At 49.2% G+C, this 19,704-nt stretch overlaps 1 long non-coding RNA gene across 1 annotated transcript; it reads right to left on the bottom strand.

Annotated features, from left to right (window-relative positions):
- Positions 1-818: 818 nt before the first annotated feature.
- On the bottom strand, positions 819-1,698 carry LOC109940645 (uncharacterized). The gene is made up of 2 exons (XR_002263282.2): positions 1,281-1,698; positions 819-1,200 (listed from the first exon to the last, which is right to left on the bottom strand). It is a non-coding gene; the product is annotated as an uncharacterized lncRNA (long non-coding RNA).
- Positions 1,699-19,704: the final 18,006 nt, after the last annotated feature.

Raw genomic sequence — 19,704 nt, 5'->3', positions numbered from 1 at the left:
ACTTCGCGCGTGCCTGACTTCTGCACGCTCTGGCGCGCATTTAATGCTGTAGCAGGTGACCGTTGGCGCCGAATAGCCGTTGCTCCGCTGGTTCACCGGACAGTCCGGTGCACACCGGACATGTCCGGTGAATTATAGCGGAGCGAATTCCCGAAGCTGGCGAGTTCCAGAGTCGCTCTCCCCTGGGGCACCGGACACTGTCCGGTGTACACCGGACAGTCTGGTGAATTATAGTGGAGCGCCTCTGGATTTTCCCGAAGGTGAGGAGTTCAGCGTGAAGTCCCCTAGTGCACCGGACACTGTCTGGTGGTGCACCGGACACTGTCCGGTGGCACACCGGACAGTCCGGTGCGCCAGACCAGGGCTGCCTTCGGTTATCCCTTGCTCTCTTTGTTGAACCCATTTCTTGGTCTTTTTATTGGCTAAGTGTGAACCTTTGGCACCTGTATAACTTATACACTAGAGCAAAACTAGTTAGTCCAATTATTTGTGTTGGGCAATTCAACCACCAAAATTAATTAGGAAAATAGGTGTAAGCCTAATTCCCTTTCACCTGTGCCGCCACCTTGAAGGGTTGCCTTTTAAAAAACACCCTAATCCATGACGAAAAGGGATTGGGCAAGAGCCAAGCTCGTTAATGTAAGCCACGTAGCACAAGCACACGTTCGAATAAATAAGCTCGGAACTCACGTCTCTTTTAAGAGGGGTGGATGTCGTGGGGATAGGCCCACAGACACCGGCAAGGGCAACAAATCGACAAAGGGAGTGCCAAGTGCCCCACAAACATAGTCTCAGGTAGGTCGGAAAAAGACAGCACGAGAAAAATAAAAATTGTTTTTTATTCAGTAGCGATAGAATGTGATACATCACAGGGTCAACTGGCGCTGCACACGATGTCGTCTCTAGACAACCGGTCCACGACGCGGCTGGCTACTTTGTCATAGCCCTCTAGGATTACCTCTAGTCCCTCGTCTTACAAAGACAAGGGAGGTCCGAGGATGTCCTAAAGAGTGGAGCCCGACCGAAGCTCCCCGACGAGTAGCGCTACGGCAGCCCCTCGGTGTACACCGAAGTCGATAATATCCCGAACACGACATGGGATATTGTTCAGGCGCTCCACCATGGAAGAACCACGGGCCCCGACGTACTCCGCAACCTGACCCGCCTGATGGCACAACTTCTCTAGCTCGTTTTCAAGAGCTGAGGGGCGATAGAAGAAAAATGAGAAAAGGAATTAAAATGTAATACGAAATAAAAAGGCAATGGGACATCAACCTTACCAACCAAGGGATAGTATGATTTAGTGAGTTGGTTCCGAAGGAGACCTGCTTTAGCCTCAGTCACGTCTAGTGTCGCACGAAGAGCACCATGGTCCTTCCGAGAATCCGAGAGGAGAGGGTCCCTTGGGCCCAGCCACCATTACCCAATAGATGAGCACACCTCATGACCAGGAGCAATGGAGGCTACCCTGCGTTGGAAAGACACAAGTCAAAAGGGCTCCTATAAGAGTGGGAAAGAAAGGCTCGGGGAAGGAGAAGCCCTGTGCCGACCCCTGGCTCTATGCGGCGTGGTCTCCTTCCGACTGGAGATCGATCGATTGACCCATCGACGGAGCCCATATAAGGGGTAATTAAGAAATGAGGGCCATGGGGTGGCTACGAATAACACCAACTAGAGCTTATAAATAATGCGAGGTGCTCAGTCTCGCCCCCAAGAGCGTAGGGAAAACTGAGTAGGTGGCGTTCCAATTCCTAAGAAGTAAATGTCATGCATGAACTAAAAGATGCCCCATCGGGGCTAGCAAGAGCGAAACCCAAGAGGACAGAACAATCTTTGTCCGACCCTGGCAAAGCCACCAAGTGGAGACACTCTCCCCTTGGGGACTACTGTCGGGGAAAAGGTCACCAGGCCCCTAGGGTCCACTAGTCAGTAGATGGATAAGGGAAAGGTCTGCTCCGGAAGCACCTCCCCCCGGATAGTCCCGAGACACTGAGCTCAGGATTGTTCGAGGCAGAGCCGGAAGGGGGGTCGGACGAATCGGGAGGAAGCCACTCGAGTGGATTCCATGCCTAACCTAGGATTGACTGAAGCGTCCCGATCCTTTGAGACTCAAATGTGATACAATTACTAGTCCCAGGAGGCTAGTAAACACATTTATACATCAGATGATTATAGATCTGCTTAAACGAGACAAACCTATAAAGGTGGCGATCAACTTTAAGAGTTGATCCACAACTTGGGACATATCATCAGAGTGGGGTTGAAGCAGCCCGATATACGCAGCGAAGCAAATCAGCGGTCCAACAACCACAGGCAAGGTTGGGAACAGTCGTAACTCTTACTCGATCTCCTTTTTCTAAAAAATAACAAATAAGCAAGGGTGAGTACAAACGTACTCAGCAGCCCACCTTCACCTACGGAATGGGGAAATCAGATATAATGCATGGAATATGTGAAGCTGAGAATATTTTGCAGAAACAACAATATTTTATGCAGGGTTGTTTTGTAAAACATTTTGTATTTTGCAAAGCGCATCCACTCCCAAAGGAGTAGGAAGTTTTTCAATATTAGAATAAAATCCCCTGGACTAAACCATCCAGGTATCTCAGCAGTTTCCCACTGGTTTTCATTTTCAAAAACAGCTACTGGACTTCCCGTCCACCATAGCTCACAGCTCAACCGCCGGTCCTTTAAAAAACACTTTTCTCAAAAGCACCTTTTTTTTAAAAATAAAACACTAATTTCCATACCACACCAGACTCGTCCATTTCTACGGACACAAACTATTTGAATAGGTTTTCAAACTCTGCGCAGAGGTGTACACTTTACCCACTAGTCTGGCTCTGCGATCTCATAACTAGTGAGACACGAATCCGAATCTCTTTCTTTCCTCGCACGTCCTAACCTTAACGGTTATACCGGAAGGAGTCAGGCCACCGCCATGTCCAAACCGGACAAAACATTCCCCCTCCTTATCCTCCCGGTGCTCCCCAGCCTTCATAACCCTGGGGTTGGACCGTACGAGTTCAGATTGAGTGACTGCCCACACAATCTTGAGTGGTTGTACTTATCATGAGTACAGGTAGTGAAAGATGACAAACCGATCCTTATACGAGGGGACAATCCTTCTGCTCACGCCTAAACCAGCTGAGCCTTCGCCTTAGGCCCTCCCCTAAACCAGGGAGTCCCTGATCATCCCTACTCAAAGGTGATAAGGGTGAAAACCCTTCATCATACACATTTTGAAAAGCATTTTGTTTTGAAAACTCACACCTTTCCTCAAATCATTTGTAACAAATATATCAGGGATTGATTACGGCAAGCGGCTGGGTGGCCATAATAACTTGTCTTAAAATCATATCATGCATAAAATATCAGGCTGAGGGTTGTGGTTGTAAAACATAGGTAATTTATGCATCAAAGGGATCCAGTGAGCTTGCCGTGCTTATCCGGCGAAGGAGGAAGGAGAGCTCGCGGAACTGGCTTCTGGCTCCATCGCCTGGCGTAGACTTGCAGATCTGGCCTCCACGAGACGGCACGAACGCTCCGATAACTATGCAACATGAATAAGCAAACATACAAACCAGCAAGTATACCAACAAATATTTAGTATAGTGGTCAGAATAGCGATATATGGATGGTGTCGGCGTTTCGACCCTGGGGGGTCCCTGGATCGACGAGTAAATTGTCGCTGCATGTCCCAGCCCAGATGGGTCGGCGCGAGATGGAACACAAGGGGGAAAGGGAACCGCGACTCGTGTTATCCTGCGCCCAGGGCGAATGCGCTTGCAGTAGGGGGTTACTGAAAGGGAATTAGGCTTACACCCAGTTCCTAATTGATTTTGGTGGTTGAATTGCCCAACACAAATAATTGGACTGACTAGTTTGCTCTAGTGTATAAGTTATACAGGTGCCAAAGGTTCACACTTAGCCAATAAAAAGACCAAGAATTGGGTTCAACAAAGAGAGCAAGGGATAACCGAAGTGTGCCCTGGTCTGGCGCACCGGACTGTCTCGTGTGCCACCGGACAGTGTCCGGTGCACCACCGGACAGTGTCCGGTGCACCAGGTGACTTCACGCTGAACTCCTCACCTTCGGGAAAATCTAGAGGCGCTCCGCTATAATTCACCGGACTGTCCGGTGTACACTGGACAGTGTCCGGTGCTCCAAGGAAGAGCGTCTCAGGAACTCGCCAGCTTCGGGAATTCGCTCCGCTATAATTCACCGGACATGTCCGGTGTGCACCGGACTGTCCGGTGAGCCAGCGGAGCAACGACTACTTCACGCCAACGGTCACCTGCAGAGTCATTTAATGCACGCCAGAGCGTGCAGAAGTCAGGCACGCGCGAAGTGGCGCACCGGACACTCTACAGTGCATGTCCGATGTGCCACCGGACATCAAGGCGGGCCCAGAAGTCAGAGCTCCAACGGTCGGAACCCAACGGCCTGGTGACGTGGCTGGCACACCGGACACTGTCCGGTGTGCGTCGGACTGTCCGGTGCGCCATGCGACAACAGCCTCCACCAAACGGCTGGTTTGGTGGTTGGGGTTATAAATACCCCCAACCACCCCACATTCAAGTTATCCAACTTTTCAACCTTCCAACCACTTACAAGAGCTAGGCATTGAATACAAGACACACCCAAGTGATCAAATCATCTCCCAATTCCACAAAAGCATTAGTGACTAGTGAGAGTGATTTGTCGTGTTCTTTTGAGCTCTTGCGCTTGGATCGCTTTCTTCTTTCTCATTCTTTCTTGTGATCAAACACTCACTTGTAACCAAGGCAAGAGACACCAATTGTATGGTGGTCCTTGCGGGGAAGTTTTGTTCCCAGTTGATTTGAGAAGAGAAGGCTCACTCGGTCCGAGGGACCGTTTGAGAGAGGGAAAGGGTTGAAAGAGACCCGGTCTTTGTGACCACCTCAACGGGGAGTAGGTTTGCAAAAACCGAACCTCGGTAAAACAAATCCGCGTGTCACACTTCTTATTCGCTTGCGATTTGTTTTGCGCCCTCTCTCGCGGACTCAATTATATTTCTAACGGTAACCCGGCTTGTAGTTGTGATTAACTTTGTAAATTTCAGTTTCGCCCTATTCACCCCCCCCTCTAGGCGACTTTCAATTGGTATCAAAGCCCGGTGCTTCATTAGAGCCTAACCGCTCGAAGTGATGTCGGGAGAACACGCCAAGAAGGAGATGGAGACCGGCGAAAAGCCCACTACAAGCCACGGGAAGGCTTCATCAGAAGAGTCCCGCAAGAAGGGAAAGGGGAAGGAGAAGAAAGCCTCTTCCCACAAGTCGCATCGGAGTGGGGACAAGAAGATGAAGAAAAAGATGAGAAAGCCTCTTCCCACATTTTGTACCCTGCCGGTTATCCCGAGAGCAAAATTAGGAGAATTCACTCTAGCAAGTCTCACTCTGGCCCTAACCATGCTTTTATGTATAAGGGTGAGACATCTAGTTCTAGGCAACCAACCCGTGCTAAGTTGCCTAAGAAGAAAACTCCTAGTGCATCAAATGATCATGACATCTCATTTAAAACTTTTGATGCATCCTATGTTTTAACTAACAAATTCGGCAAAGTAGTTGCCAAGTATGTTAGGGGCAAGCACAAGGGGTCAAAGACTTGTGTTTGGATACCCAAAGTTCTTGTATCTAATGCCAAAGGACCCAAAACCATTTGGGTACCTAAAGTCAAGAACTAAACATGTTTTGTAGGTTTATGCATCCGGGGGCTCAAGTTGGATCATCGACAGTGGGTGCACAAACCACATGACAGGGGAGAAGAAGATGTTCTCCTCCTACGAGAAAAACCAAGATCCCCAACGAGCTATCACATTTGGGGATGGAAATCAAGGTTTGGTCAAAGGATTGGGTAAAATTGCTATATCTCCTGACCATTCTATTTCCAATGTTTTTCTTGTAGATTCTTTAGACTACAATTTGCTTTCCGTTTCTCAATTATGTCAAATGGGCTACAACTGTCTTTTTACTGATATAGGTGTCACTGTCTTTAGAAGAAGTGATGATTCAATAGCATTTAAGGGAGTGTTAGAGGGTCAGCTATACTTAGTAGATTTTGATAGAGCTAAACTCAACACTTGCTTAATTGCTAAGACTAACATGGGTTGGCTCTGGCACCGCCGACTAGCCCATGTTGGGATGAAGAATCTTCATAAGCTTCTAAAGGGAGAGCACATTTTAGGATTAACAAATGTTCATTTTGAGAAAGACAGGATTTGTAGTGCATGCCAAGCAGGGAAGCAAGTTGGTGCTCACCATCCACATAAGAACATCATGACGACTAACAGACCACTAGAGCTCCTACACATGGATCTATTTGGCCCGATCGCTTACATAAGCATCGGCGGGAGTAAGTACTGTCTAGTTATTGTGGATGATTATTCTCGCTTCACTTGGGTATTTTTTTACAGCAAAAACCTCACACCCAAGAGACCTTAAAGGGATTCTTGAGACGGGCTCAAAATGAGTTCGGCTTAAGGATTAAGAAAATTAGAAGCGACAACCGGACGGAGTTCAAGAACTCTCAAATCGAAGGTTTTCTTGAGGAGAAGGGCATCAAGCATGAGTTCTCTTCTCCATACACGCCACAACAAAATGGTGTAGTGGAGAGGAAGAATCGAACTCTATTGGACATGGCAAGAACCATGCTTGATGAGTACAAGACTTCGGATCAGTTTTGGACCGAGGCGGTCAACACCGCTTGCTACGCCATCAACCGGTTGTATCTACACCGAATCCTCAAGAAGACATCATATGAACTCCTAACCGGTAAAAAGCCCAATATTTCATATTTTAGAGTCTTTGGTAGCAAATGCTTTATACTTGTTAAAAGAGGTAGAAAATCTAAATTTGCTCCTAAGACTGTAGAAGGCTTTTTACTAGGATATGATTCGAACACAAGGGCATATAGAGTCTTTAACAAGTCCTCTGGACAAGTTGAAGTTTCTTGTGATGTTGTGTTTGATGAGACTAACGGCTCTCAAGTAGAGCAAGTTGATCTTGATGAGATAGGTGACGAAGAGGCTCCATGCATAGCGCTAAGGAACATGTCCATTGTGGATGTGTGTCCTAAGGAATCCAAAGAGCCTCCAAATGCACAAGATCAACCATCCTCCTCCACGCAAGCATCCCCACCAACTCAAAATGAGGATGAGGCTCAAGTTGATGAAGGAGAAGATCAAGCAAATGAGCCACCTCAAGATGACGGCAATGATCAAGGGGAGATGCAAATGATCAAGACAAGGAGGATGAAGAACCAAAGCCGCCACACCCAAGAGTCCACCAAGCAATCCAACGAGATCACCCCGTCGACACCATCCTCGGCGACATTCATAAGGGGGTAACCACTAGATCTCGTGTTGCACATTTTTGTGAGCATTACTCTTTTGTTTCCTCTATTGAGCCACACAGGGTAGAGGAAGCACTTCAAGATTCGGATTGGGTGGTGGCGATGCAAGAGGAGCTCAACAACTTCACTAAGAACGAGGTATGGCATTTAGTTCCACGTCCTAATCAAAATGTTGTAGGAACCAAATGGGTCTTCCGCAACAAGCAAGACGAGCATGGTGTGGTGACAAGGAACAAAGCCCGACTTGTGGCCAAAGGATACTCCCAAGTCGATGGTTTGGATTTCGGTGAAACCTATGCACCCGTAGCTAGGCTTGAATCAATTCGTATATTATTGGCCTATGCTACTTACCATGGCTTCAAGCTTTATCAAATGGACGTGAAGAGTGCCTTCCTCAATGGACCAATCAAAGAAGAGGTCTATGTTGAGCAACCTCCCGGCTTTGAAGATAGTGAGTACCCTAACCATGTTTATAAACTCTCTAAGGCGCTTTATGGGCTCAAGCAAGCCCCAAGAGCATGGTATGAATGCCTTAGAGATTTCCTTATCACTAATGGATTCAAAGTCGGAAAGGCCGATCCTACACTCTTCACTAAAACTCTTGAAAATGACTTGTTTGTATGCCAAATTTATGTTGATGATATTATATTTGGATCTACTAACGAGTCTACATGTGAAGAATTTAGTAGGATCATGACACAAAAATTCGAGATGTCTATGATGGGGGAGTTGAAGTATTTCTTGGGATTTCAAGTGAAACAACTCCAAGAGGGCACCTTCCTAAGCCAAACGAAGTATACTCAAGATATTCTAAGCAAGTTTGGGATGAAGGATGCTAAACCCATCAAGACACCCATGGGAACCAATGGGCATCTCGACCTCGACACGGAAGGTAAATCCGTCGATCAAAAGGTATACTGGTCGATGATAGGCTCTTTGCTATATTTATGTGCATCGCGACCGGATATAATGTTTTCCGTATGCATGTGTGCAAGATTCCAAGCCGACCCTAAGGAAGCTCACCTTACGGCCGTAAAACGAATCTTGAGATATTTAGTTTATACTACTAAGTTTGGGCTTTGGTATCCTAGGGGATCCACATTCGATTTGATTGGTTATTCGGATGCCGATTGGGCAGGGTGTAAAATCAATAGAAAGAGCACATCGGGGACTTGCCAGTTCTTGGGAAGATCCTTGGTGTCTTGATCTTCAAAGAAGCAAAATTCAGTCGCTCTTTCTACCGCCGAAGCTGAGTACATTGCCGCAGGCCATTATTGCGCGCAACTACTTTGGATGAGGCAAACCCTTAGGGACTATGGTTACAAATTAACCAAAGTTCCTCTTCTATGTGATAATGAGAGTGCAATCCGCATGGCGGATAATCCCGTTGAGCATAGCCGCACTAAACACATAGCCATTCGGTATCACTTTTTAAGGGATCACCAACAAAAGGGAGATATCGAGATTTCATACATTAATACTAAAGGTCAATTAGCCGATATCTTTACCAAGCCTCTTGATGAACAAACCTTTAACAAACTTAGGCATGAGCTAAATATCCTTGATTCTAGGAACTTCTTTTGTTAATTTGCACACATAGCTCATTCATATACCTTTGATCATGTCTCTTTCATATGCTATGACTAATGTGTTTTCAAGTTTATTTCACACCAAGTCATAGGTGTATTGAAAGGAAATTGGAGCCTTCGGCGAAGACAAAGGCTTCCACTCCGTAACTCATCCTTCGCCGTCACTCCGAGCAACTCTCCATCTTTGGGGGAGAGAAGGACTCCGTCTTTGGTATAATCTTCACTCATTTATTTATGACCAAAGGGGGAGATAGTAATTCTGAGGGCTCTAATGACTCTGTTTTTGGCGATTCATGCCAAAGGGGGAGAGAGCATGAGCCCAAAGCAAAAGGACCGCACCACCACCTAATTTTAAAAATGATTTTCAATTGGAAATTTCAAATTGGTATCCTATTATATTCAAAAGAGGGAGAAAGTAGTATTTCAAAATTGATATCTCAAAACCCTCTTGAACACTAAGAGGAGATTTCATTTAGGGGGAGTTTTGTTTTAGTCAAAGGAAAGCATTTGAAACAGGGGGAAAAATTTCAAATCTTGAAAATGCTTCGCAAAATATCATTCATTTACCTTTGACTATTGCAAAAGAACTTTGAAAAGGATTTACAAAAGAATTTGCAAAAACAAAACAAGTGGTGCAAGCGTGGTCCAAAATGTTAAAAATGAAGAAACAATCCATGCATATATTATAAGTATTGGCTCAATTCCAAACAACCTTTACACTTACATTATGCAAGCTAGTTCAATTATGCACTTCTATACTTGCTTTGGTTTGTGTTGGCATCAATCACCAAAAAGGGGGAGATTGAAAGGGAATTAGGCTTACACCCAGTTCCTAATTGATTTTGGTGGTTGAATTGCCCAACACAAATAATTGGACTGACTAGTTTGCTCTAGTGTATAAGTTATACAGGTGCCAAAGATTCACACTTAGCCAATAAAAAGACCAAGAATTGGGTTCAACAAAGAGAGCAAGGGATAACCGAAGTGTGCTCTGGTCTGGCGCACCGGACTGTCCGGTGTGCCACCGGACAGTGTCCGGTGCACCAGGTGACTTCACGCTGAACTCCTCACCTTCGAGAAAATCCAGAGGCGCTCCGCTATAATTCACCGGACTGTCCGGTGTACATCGGACAGTGTCCGGTGCTCCAAGGAAGAGCGTCTCAGGAACTCGCTAGCTTCGGGAATTCGCTCCGCTATAATTCACCGGACATGTCCGGTGTGCACCGGACTGTCCGGTGAGCTAGCGGAGCAACGGCTACTTTGCGCCAACGGTCACCTGCAGAATCATTTAATGCGCGCCAGAGCGCGCAGAAGTCAGGCACGCGCGAAGTGGCGCATCGGACACTCTACAGTGCATGTCCGGTGCGCCACCGGACATCAAGGCGGGCCCAGAAGTCAGAGCTCCAACGGTCGGAACCCAACGGCCTGGTGACGTGGCTGGCGCACCAGACTGTCCAGTGCGCCATGCGACAGCAGCCTCCACCAAACGGCTAGTTTGGTGGTTGGGGTTATAAATACCCCCAACCACCCCACATTCAAGTTATCCAAGTTTTCAACCTTCCAACCGCTTACAAGAGCTAGGCATTGAATACAAGTCGCACCCAAGTGATCAAATCCTCTCCCAATTCCACAAAAGCATCAGTGACTAGTGAGAGTGATTTGTCGTGTTCTTTTGAGCTCTTGCGCTTGGATCACTTTCTTCTTTCTCATTCTTTCTTATGATCAAACACTCACTTGTAACCAAGGCAAGGGACACCAATTGTGTGGTGGTCCTTGCGGGGAAGTTTTGTTCCCGGTTGATTTGAGAAGAGAAAGCTCACTCGGTCCGAGGGACCGTTTGAGAGAGGGAAAGGGTTGAAAGAGACCCGGTCTTTGTGACCACCTCAACGGGGAGTAGGTTTGCAAAAACCGAACCTCGGTAAAACAAATCCGCATGTCACACTTCTTATTCGCTTGCAATTTGTTTTGCGCCCTCTCTCGCGGACTCAATTATATTTCTAACGCTAACCCGGCTTGTAGTTGTGATTAACTTTGTAAATTTCAGTTTTGCCCTATTCACCCCCCCCCCTCTAGGCGACTTTCAGTTACAAGCGTTCGCGAGAGAGGGGGAGAGCCTGCTCGTCAGGCATCCTCCTGCGCGGCCACCTCCTCGTACGAGGGCCCTGGACCTTCCTTTTATAGATGTAAGGAGAGGGTCCAAGTGTACAATGGGGGTGTAGCAATATGCTAACGTGTCTAGCAGAGAGGAGCCAGAGCCCTATGTACATGCCGACGTGGCCGTCGGAGAGGTGCCAGTGCCCTGTGTATGTGACGTTGTGGCCGTCGGAGGATCACTTGAGCCCTGTAGAAGCACAGCTGTCGGGGCTAACGGGACCTTGCTGACGTCTCCTTGCTTCCGTAGGGGGCTGAGAACCATCGTCGTCATGGGAGCACGCGGGGTGTCATCATTACTTGTTTACCGGGGCGAGCCAGATGGGACGCCAGTCTTGTTCCCCGTAGCCTGAGCTAGCTAGGGGTAGGGTAATGATGTACCCCCCTATGGCGTGGTCAGTCCGAGCCCAAGGTCAGGCGAGGCGGTGACTCCTCCGAGGTCGAGGTTGAGGCCGAGCCATAGGGTCGGGCGAGGCGGAGACCGTCTTCCGAGGTCGAGGTTGAGGCCGAGCCCTGGGGTCGGGCGAGGCGGAGACCACCTTCCGAGGCCGAGGCGGGGGCCGAGCCCTGGGGTCGGGCGAGGCGGAGCTTCCTGTTGCGCGTGAGGCCAGACTTAGCTGTTGTCAGCCTCACCCTGGCGGGTGGCACAGCAGTCGGAGCGGGGCAGGCGACGCTGTTTTCCTATCAGGTCAGTCAGTGGAGGGGCGAAGTGACTGCGGCCACTTCGGCCCTATCGACTGAGGAACGTGTGTTAGGATAAGGTGTCAGGCGATCCTCGCATTGAATACTCCTGCGATACGGTCGGTTGGCGAGGCGATCTGGCCAAGGTTGCTTCACTGCAAAGCCTACTCGAGCTGGGCCTCGGGCGAGTCGAGGGTGCGTCCGTTGCTTGAGGAGGCCCTCGGGCGAGGCGTGAATTTGCCTGGGTCTACTGTTCCTGCCCGAGGCTGGGTTTGGGCGAGGCGAGATCGCGTCCCTTGAGTGGACGAGGCCTTGACTTGAATTGCGCCCATCAGGCTCTGCAGCTTGTGCTGATGGTGATTACCAGTCGAGATTAGGGATCTTGGGGGTACCCCTAATTATGGTCCCCGACAGATGGGTAGAGTCTTGAGTAGAATCTGTGTCATGTGGTGTTGTGATATTACTGGTGGTGGAGCGGAGGTGCTTACCAGGAGGGTGGACTGAAGGCGAAGTGACATTATACGTGTAGCCGGCAGAGCAGAGTAATTGAGTGGGTGGGGGTGTTTGCCTTGGCTGAGGGTGTTGAGTGTGTGTGGAGAGGGAGAGGGTAGCTGGGTGTATTTATAGCTGGGTGTATGTGGTGTAGCACAGTGAAGTTCACTGATGGTGAGAATAGTGATGAATGAATCGTCTGACTTAGTATGAACAGGAGAGTTATAGGCAGAATATGGGACAAGAGTTGTCGGGGACCATAATTAGGGGTACCCTCAAGACTCCTAATTCTCAGCTGGTAACCCCCATCAGCACAAAGCTGCAAAGGCCTGATGGGTGCGACTAAGTCAGGGATCGGTCCATTCGAGGGACTTGATCACGTCTCGCCCGAGCCCAGCCTTGGGCAAGAGCAGTCGACCCCGGAGGATCTACGTCTCGCCCGAGGCCCCCCTCCAGCGACGAACATACTTCCGGCTCGCCCGAGGCCCAGTCTTCGCCAAGAAGCAACCCTGGCCAAATCGCCACGCCAACCGACCAAATCGCAAGGGCATTTAATGCAAAGGTGGCCTGACACCTTTATCCTGACGCGCGTCCTCCAATCGACAGAGCCGAAGTGACCGCAGTCACTTCGCCGCTCCACTGACCGGCCTGACAGAAGGACAGCGTTGCCTGCGCCGCTCCGACTGCTGTGCCACTCGACAGAGTGAGGCTGACAGGCAGCCAGGCCCGGCCTCAGGCACCATAGGAAACTCCGCTCCGCCCGACCCAGGGCTCGGACTCGGGCTCAGCCCCGGAAGATGGCGAACTCCGCTCCGCCCGACCCAGGGCTCAGACTCGGGCTCAGCCCCAGAAGACGGCGAACTCTGCTCCACCCGACCCAGGGCTCGGACTCGGGCTCAGCCCCAGAAGACGGCGAACTCCGCTCCGCCCGACCCAGGGCTCGGACTCGGGCTCAGCCCCGAAAGATGGCGAACTCCGCTCCGCCCGACCAAGGGCTCGGACTCGGGCTCGGCCCCGGAAGACGGTGAACTCCGCTCCGCCCGACCCAGGGCTCGGACTCGGGCTCAGCCTCGGAAGACGACGAACTCCACTCCGCCCGACCCCAGGGCTCGGACTCGGGCTTAGCCCCTGAAGACGATGAACTCTGCTTCGCCCGACCCCAGGGCTCGGACTCAGCCCTGGCCTCCGCCGACAGTCTCCGCCTCGCCCGACCCAGGGGCTCGGACTCGACCTCGGCCTCGGAAGACAGACTCGACCTCGACCTCGGAGGAGCCTCCACATCGCCCAACCTAGGGCACGAACTGACCACATGAAAGGGAAATGTGCCCTTGGGCAATTTCTAAGTGTTTTGGTGATTTAGAGTCCAACACAAGTGCTTAAGTGTTAATATATGCAAAGTGGTGGACAAAGTGCAAATCATGTCAAAAGGTATGTTTCTCAGACTTAGTACATTGTTTTAGAGACTAATGTATTGTGTCTAAGTGCTGGAAACAGGAAAAATCGAATTGGAAATGAGATGGCTTTGTTCAGCCAAAGTCTGCTCAGTCTAGGAGCACCGGACTGTCCGGTGGTGCACCGGACAGTGTCCGGTGCGCCAGGCTGGCTCGAGCGAACTGGCCGCTCTCGGGAATTCACCGGCGACGTACGACTATAATTCACCGGACTGTCCGGTGTGCACCAGACTGTCCGGTGAGCCAACGGTCGGCCGGGCCAACGGTCGGCCGCGCGATCTGCGCGGGACACGTGGCCGAGCCAACGGCTAGAAGGGGGCACCGGACTGTCCGGTGTGCACCGGACATGTCTGGTGCGCCAACGGCTCTCTGGCTGGCAACGGTCGGCTGCGCCATTTAAGGAAAGAAATCGGGCACCGGACAGTGTCCGGTGTGCACCGGACTGTCCGGTGCGCCAGTCGACAGAAGGCAAGATCAGCCTTCCCAGATTGCTCTCAACGGCTCCTAGCTGCCTTGGGGCTATAAAAGGGACCCCTAGGCACATGAAGGACAACACCAAGCATACTTACAACATTCCTAAGCACCAAGACATCGATTCTGCGCATTTGTTTCTTTGTGATAGCATATAGAGCTCTTGTGGAGTTGTGAACTCATTGAGTTGTGTTGCGAGCTCTTGTTGCGACTTGTGTGCGTGTTGTTGCTCTGATTTTTGAGTCTTGTGTGAGTTGCTCATCCCTCCCTTACTCCGTGATTCTTTGTGAACATCAAAAGTGTAAGGGCGAGAGGCTCCAAGTTGTGGAGATTCCTCGCAAACGGGATAAGAAAAGAAAAGCAAAACACCGTGGTATTCAAGTTGATCATTGGATCACTTGAGAGGAGTTGAGTGCAACTCTCGTCCGTTGGTACGCCACAACGTGGAGTAGGCAAGCGTTGGTCTTAGCCGAACCACGGGATAAACCACTGTGTCATCCCTGTGATTGTTCTCTTGTGGTTATTGTGTTTTGCTAAGACTTCTCTCTAGCCACTTGGTGATTATTGTGCTAACACTTCACCAAGTTTTGTGGCTCAAGTTTTAAGTTTTACAGGATCACCTATTCACCCCCCCTCTAGGTGCTCTCACCACGTCAACAGGAGGCGCCATCATTACCCTACCCCAAGCTGACTCAGGCTACAGGGAACAAGACCGGCGTCCTATCTGGCTCGCTCCGCCAGACAAGTAATGATGGCGCCCCGCACGCTCTATGACGATGGTGGCTCTCAGCCCCCTTACGGAAGCAAGAGGACGTTAGCAAGGACTCGACAGCCCCGACAGCTGTCCTTCCGCCAGGCTCCAGCGCTCCTCCGACGGCCACGACACCACACGAACCGGGTGCCAAAACCTCTCCGGCTGCCACGATGGCGTGTACTTAGGGCGCTAGCTCTCCTCCGCTAGACACGTTAGCACTCTGCTACACCCCCCACTGTATACCTGGATCCTTTCCTTGCGCCTATAAAAGGGAGGACCAGGGCCCTCTTAGAGAGGGTTGGCCGCGCAGGGAAGAGGACGAGACAGGCGCTCGCGCGAGGCTGCTCGCTCCCCTCCCGTGTGGACGCTTGTAACCCCCTACTGCAAGCGCACCCGACCTGGGCGCGGGACAAACACGAAGGCCGCGGGATTTCCACCTCTCTCTCGCTCCGGACGCCTTTTTCCCCCCTTCCACTACAGGAATTCCGTTGACTCTCGTCGGCTAGATTAATTCCCGTCGGCCACTGCAAAAGCCGGCGGGAATTAAGTAACTCCCGTCGGTCGTCAACTAGCTGATGGGAATTAATTTAATTCCCGTCGGCCACGTCACCTAGCCGACGGGGTTAAGTAATTCCCGTCGGCTTTGTCCCTAAGCCGACGGGGGTTATTTAATTCCCGTCGGCCACGTCATAGGCCGACGGGGATTAATGGTTTTAGAGCCACGTCCGAGCCCGCGCGGACTCATTCTTCCTCCTCTCTCTCGTCTGAAATCGACGAGCCGCCGCCGCCGCCGCCCGCCCGAGCCGCCGCCCGCCCGCGCCCCCAACGCCGCCGCCCGCCCGAGCCGCCCCCAACGCCGCCGCCCGCCCGAGCCGCCGCCCGCAGCGAGCAGCCACGCGGCCGAGCCGCCGCCCGGCCGAGCAGCCGCGCGGCCGAGCTCCTGCGCCGCCGGGCCGCCGAGCCCCCACGCCACCGCGCCGCCGCGCCCCGGCGCCACTGCGCAGCCGTGCCACCGCGTCGCAGCACCGCCGCGCCGCCGCGCAGGCTGCGCGCCACCGCTCCTCCGTGCCGCCACCATCCGAGGCCCGCCACCCGAGGCCGGAACGCCGCCTCTAGCCCTCGTCGAGGTATAAATACATGTGATTATTTTCGTCTGTTTTTTATGGCCGACGGGAGTTAGCTTTAATGTGATTAGAGTTAGTTTAATATAACATGTGATTAGAGTGTGACTAGAGTTAGTTTATGTGGCTTGATTAGAGTGTGATTATTGTTTATTTTCGTCGGTTTTTATGGCCGACGGGAGTTAACTGTAATACGATTACAATTTGTTAGTTTAATATCACATGTTAATTTTCGTCGGTTTTAATATCACATGTTATTTGTTAGTATGATTTGACTTAAAATTGGGTGTTGCAATATTGTTAATTAATTATTATCATGTTAATGTGATGAAGGTGATGTTATGTATATATATATATAGTTTTACTACTTACCTATAGATATATGTGTGACGTGTAGAAACATGAATGTCTCACACGCACTCTTTACTCGTACACACAGCCGCAATAATAGGTGATAGACGTGATTGGATGTATGAAGGTTTCAAGAAGGGTGGGTGTCACACAAGTGAATGGTTTGCCAAGACGCAGATGTTTCTGGACCATGCAACTGATTTGTCACAAATAGATAATATTAGGTGTCCATGCAATAAATGTAGAAATATGACGAGCCACACCAAGAGGCAGGTCACACTACACCTGTGTTCGCATGGTTTCGTGCCAGGCTATAAGGTCTGGTATCTCCATGGTGAAGATGTTGAACGAGCAGCAGAAGTAGAAGTTGATGACGGTGAAGATGATGTTGATAGGATGGACCAGATGCTTGAGGATCTGCAGCCTGAACTGACACCAGATCATCATGATTCACCTACACCGGAGGTTCAGAAGTTCTTTGACCTACTCAAAGCGTCAGAAGAGCCTCTTCACGGGCACACTGACGTGACCGTACTGGAATTCGTGACCCGGCTGATGTCAATCAAGTCCAAGTTTGCATTCTCAATTAATTGTTACAAGGAGCTTGTGGATTTGATTAGCGAGGTTCTTCCTACGGGTCACAAGATGCCCAAAGACATGTACCAGTCCAAGAAATTGCTTGAAGGTCTTGGTATGGAGTATGAGAAGATTGATGTTTGCCAAGACAACTGTATGCTTTTTTGGAAGGAACATGGCAGAGAACAGAAATGCTTAAAATGTGGGAAGTCGAGGTACGTGGAGCTTGTAAATGAAGATGGGGAGAAGGTGGTGACAAAGGTTGCACATAAACAGCTTCGGTACATGCCTCTCACTCCTAGAGTGAAACGTTTGTTTCTCTCGAGGAAGACCGCTATGCACATGAGGTGGCATAAAGATTGTACGGACAGACAAGATGGGTTAATGGTGCACCCGTCAGATGGTGATGCATGGAAGGCTCTTGACAAATTTGATCCAGATTTTGCCAGCGATGCAAGAAACGTTCGTATCGGCTTGGCAACTGATGGTTTCACGCCGTTCAATATGACCGCTGCGTCGTATTCATGTTGGCCTGTCATTGTCATACCGTACAACCTTCCACCTGCTCTATGCATGAAATATGAGTTTATGTTCCTATGTCTTGTTATACCTGGGCCTGAGCATCCTGGCGTACGCCTCAATGTGATGCTTCAACCACTGATTGAAGAGTTAAAGAAGCTATGGCAAGGTGTGGAAGCCTATGACTGCTTCAAGAAGCAAAAATTCAATCTTCGTGTTGCATATCTATTCTCGGTTCACGATTTTATGGCGTATGGTATTTTCTCTGGATGGAGCGTGCATGGTAGATTGACGTGTCCTTATTGTGCTAAAGATACAGATTGTTTTCGTCTTAGTGCTGGTGGCAAGATATGTTACTTTGATTGCCATAGATGTTTTCTACCCTTCAATCACCCCTTCAGAAGGCAGAGAAAGGAATTTAGGAAGGGCACCATTGTCATGAAGGGACCGCCCAAGCGACGTAGTGGGATAGAAATTACAGAAGAGCATATGAAACTTGTCCTAGACGAGAGTGGGAAAAGGTATCATGGTTTTGGTGAGGAGCATAACTGGACTCACATATGTGGCTTGTGGGAGCTTCCTTATGCTAAGTCATTGATTTTGATGCACAACATCGACGTCATGCATCAAGAGAGTAACTTTTGCCAAGCCCTCATAAATACATGCATGGATTTCCCTGATAAAACGAAAGACAATGACAAGGCACACATGGACTTAGCAGTGATATGTGATCGTCCAACCCAAGTGCTTAGAGAAAACGAAGGCAAACCAAAAGCTGACTATTGTCTGAAATCTAAGCAACCAAAAGAAGTGATGAAGTGGATGAAGGATATTAAATTCCCCGATGGTTATGCCGCTGGTTTTAGAAGATCTGTGAACTTGAAGACAATGAAGATGAATGGACTGAAGAGCCATGACTTCCACATAATTATGGAGAGGCTCATGCCTGTAATGTTTCGTGGGTACATTTCCGAAGCTGTGTGGAAAACGTTAGCTGAAGTTAGCTATTTCTACAGACAGTTGTGTGCTAAAGAAATCAGAAGAGATGTGATGGAACAGCTGGAGAAAGAGGCACCAGTGCTTTTGTGCAAATTGGAAAAAATATTTCCACCGGGTTTCTTCAATCCTATGCAGCATCTCTTTATACATCTTCCATATGAGGCTAAGGTCGGTGGTCCTGTTCAGTATAGGTGGATGTTTCATATAGAAAGAGCATTAAAGAAGCTTAGAGCAATGGTGGGCAATAAGGCAAGAGTTGAAGGATGTATTGCGGAACAATTTAAACTAAAGGAGGTAGCACACTTCACAAGTTGTTACTTTGCAGAAGAACATAATGTATTTGCTCGAAAGAAAAGGTACCATGATGATGAACGAGAGATGCCTCCGTGTAGTGATCTTTCGATTTTTCAGACAAACGGCAAAGGTAGCACACTTCACAAATTGTTACTTTGCACAAGTTGTGATGATGAACGAGAGATGCCACCCAAGGCATATCACCTAAGTATGGAAGAACGGAAGTCTGCTTTACTGTACATGTTCACGAATATGCCTGAGGTGGAGAAATACTTTGTGTAAGACTTGTTTTCTTAAACTGTTCATATGTGAATTAGTTTATGTTATCAAATATCTCATGTCATACAATAATATTTGACAGCGAGTTTGATGAACAAAACATGAGGTGTCTCGGTAGGCCAACAGCGAGAGACATAGACAAATTGTGACGCGATGGTATGCATGGGCGACCTAATTTCATTATGTGGCTTCGGGACCGTGTAAGTCTGAATTATGTGGCTCCGAGAGCTAATTTCATTTAACTAATATTACAGAATTTGCTAATGCTTTGTGGCATGATTGACAGTTTGGGGAGGAAATGAATTTGAATGATGACTTACGTCAGTTATCTATTGGAAGCGTAACTGCCAAAAGCTATGGACGTTACGACGTCAATGGATATCACTTTCGTTCAAGCATTTTCGAATCAAGTCATCCTATGGCCGCCACTCAAAATAGTGGAGTCGTTACTAGGGCAACCGACATGGAAGGACACGAAGCCTGCTATTACGGGAAAATCAAAAATATAATCGAGATTACATTTGCTGGAAATAAGCCTTTAGCGCTAGTTTTCTTTGAGTGTAAATGGTATGACCCGAAGTATTATAGGACCGAATTTGGG

The sequence above is a fragment of the Zea mays genome, chromosome 6 (genome assembly GCF_902167145.1).
Source record: "Zea mays cultivar B73 chromosome 6, Zm-B73-REFERENCE-NAM-5.0, whole genome shotgun sequence".
Classification (NCBI taxonomy): Eukaryota; Viridiplantae; Streptophyta; class Magnoliopsida; order Poales; family Poaceae; genus Zea; species Zea mays.
The sequence above is the reverse complement of the archived record's forward strand: the minus strand, read 5'-3'. Positions and strand labels throughout refer to the sequence as shown.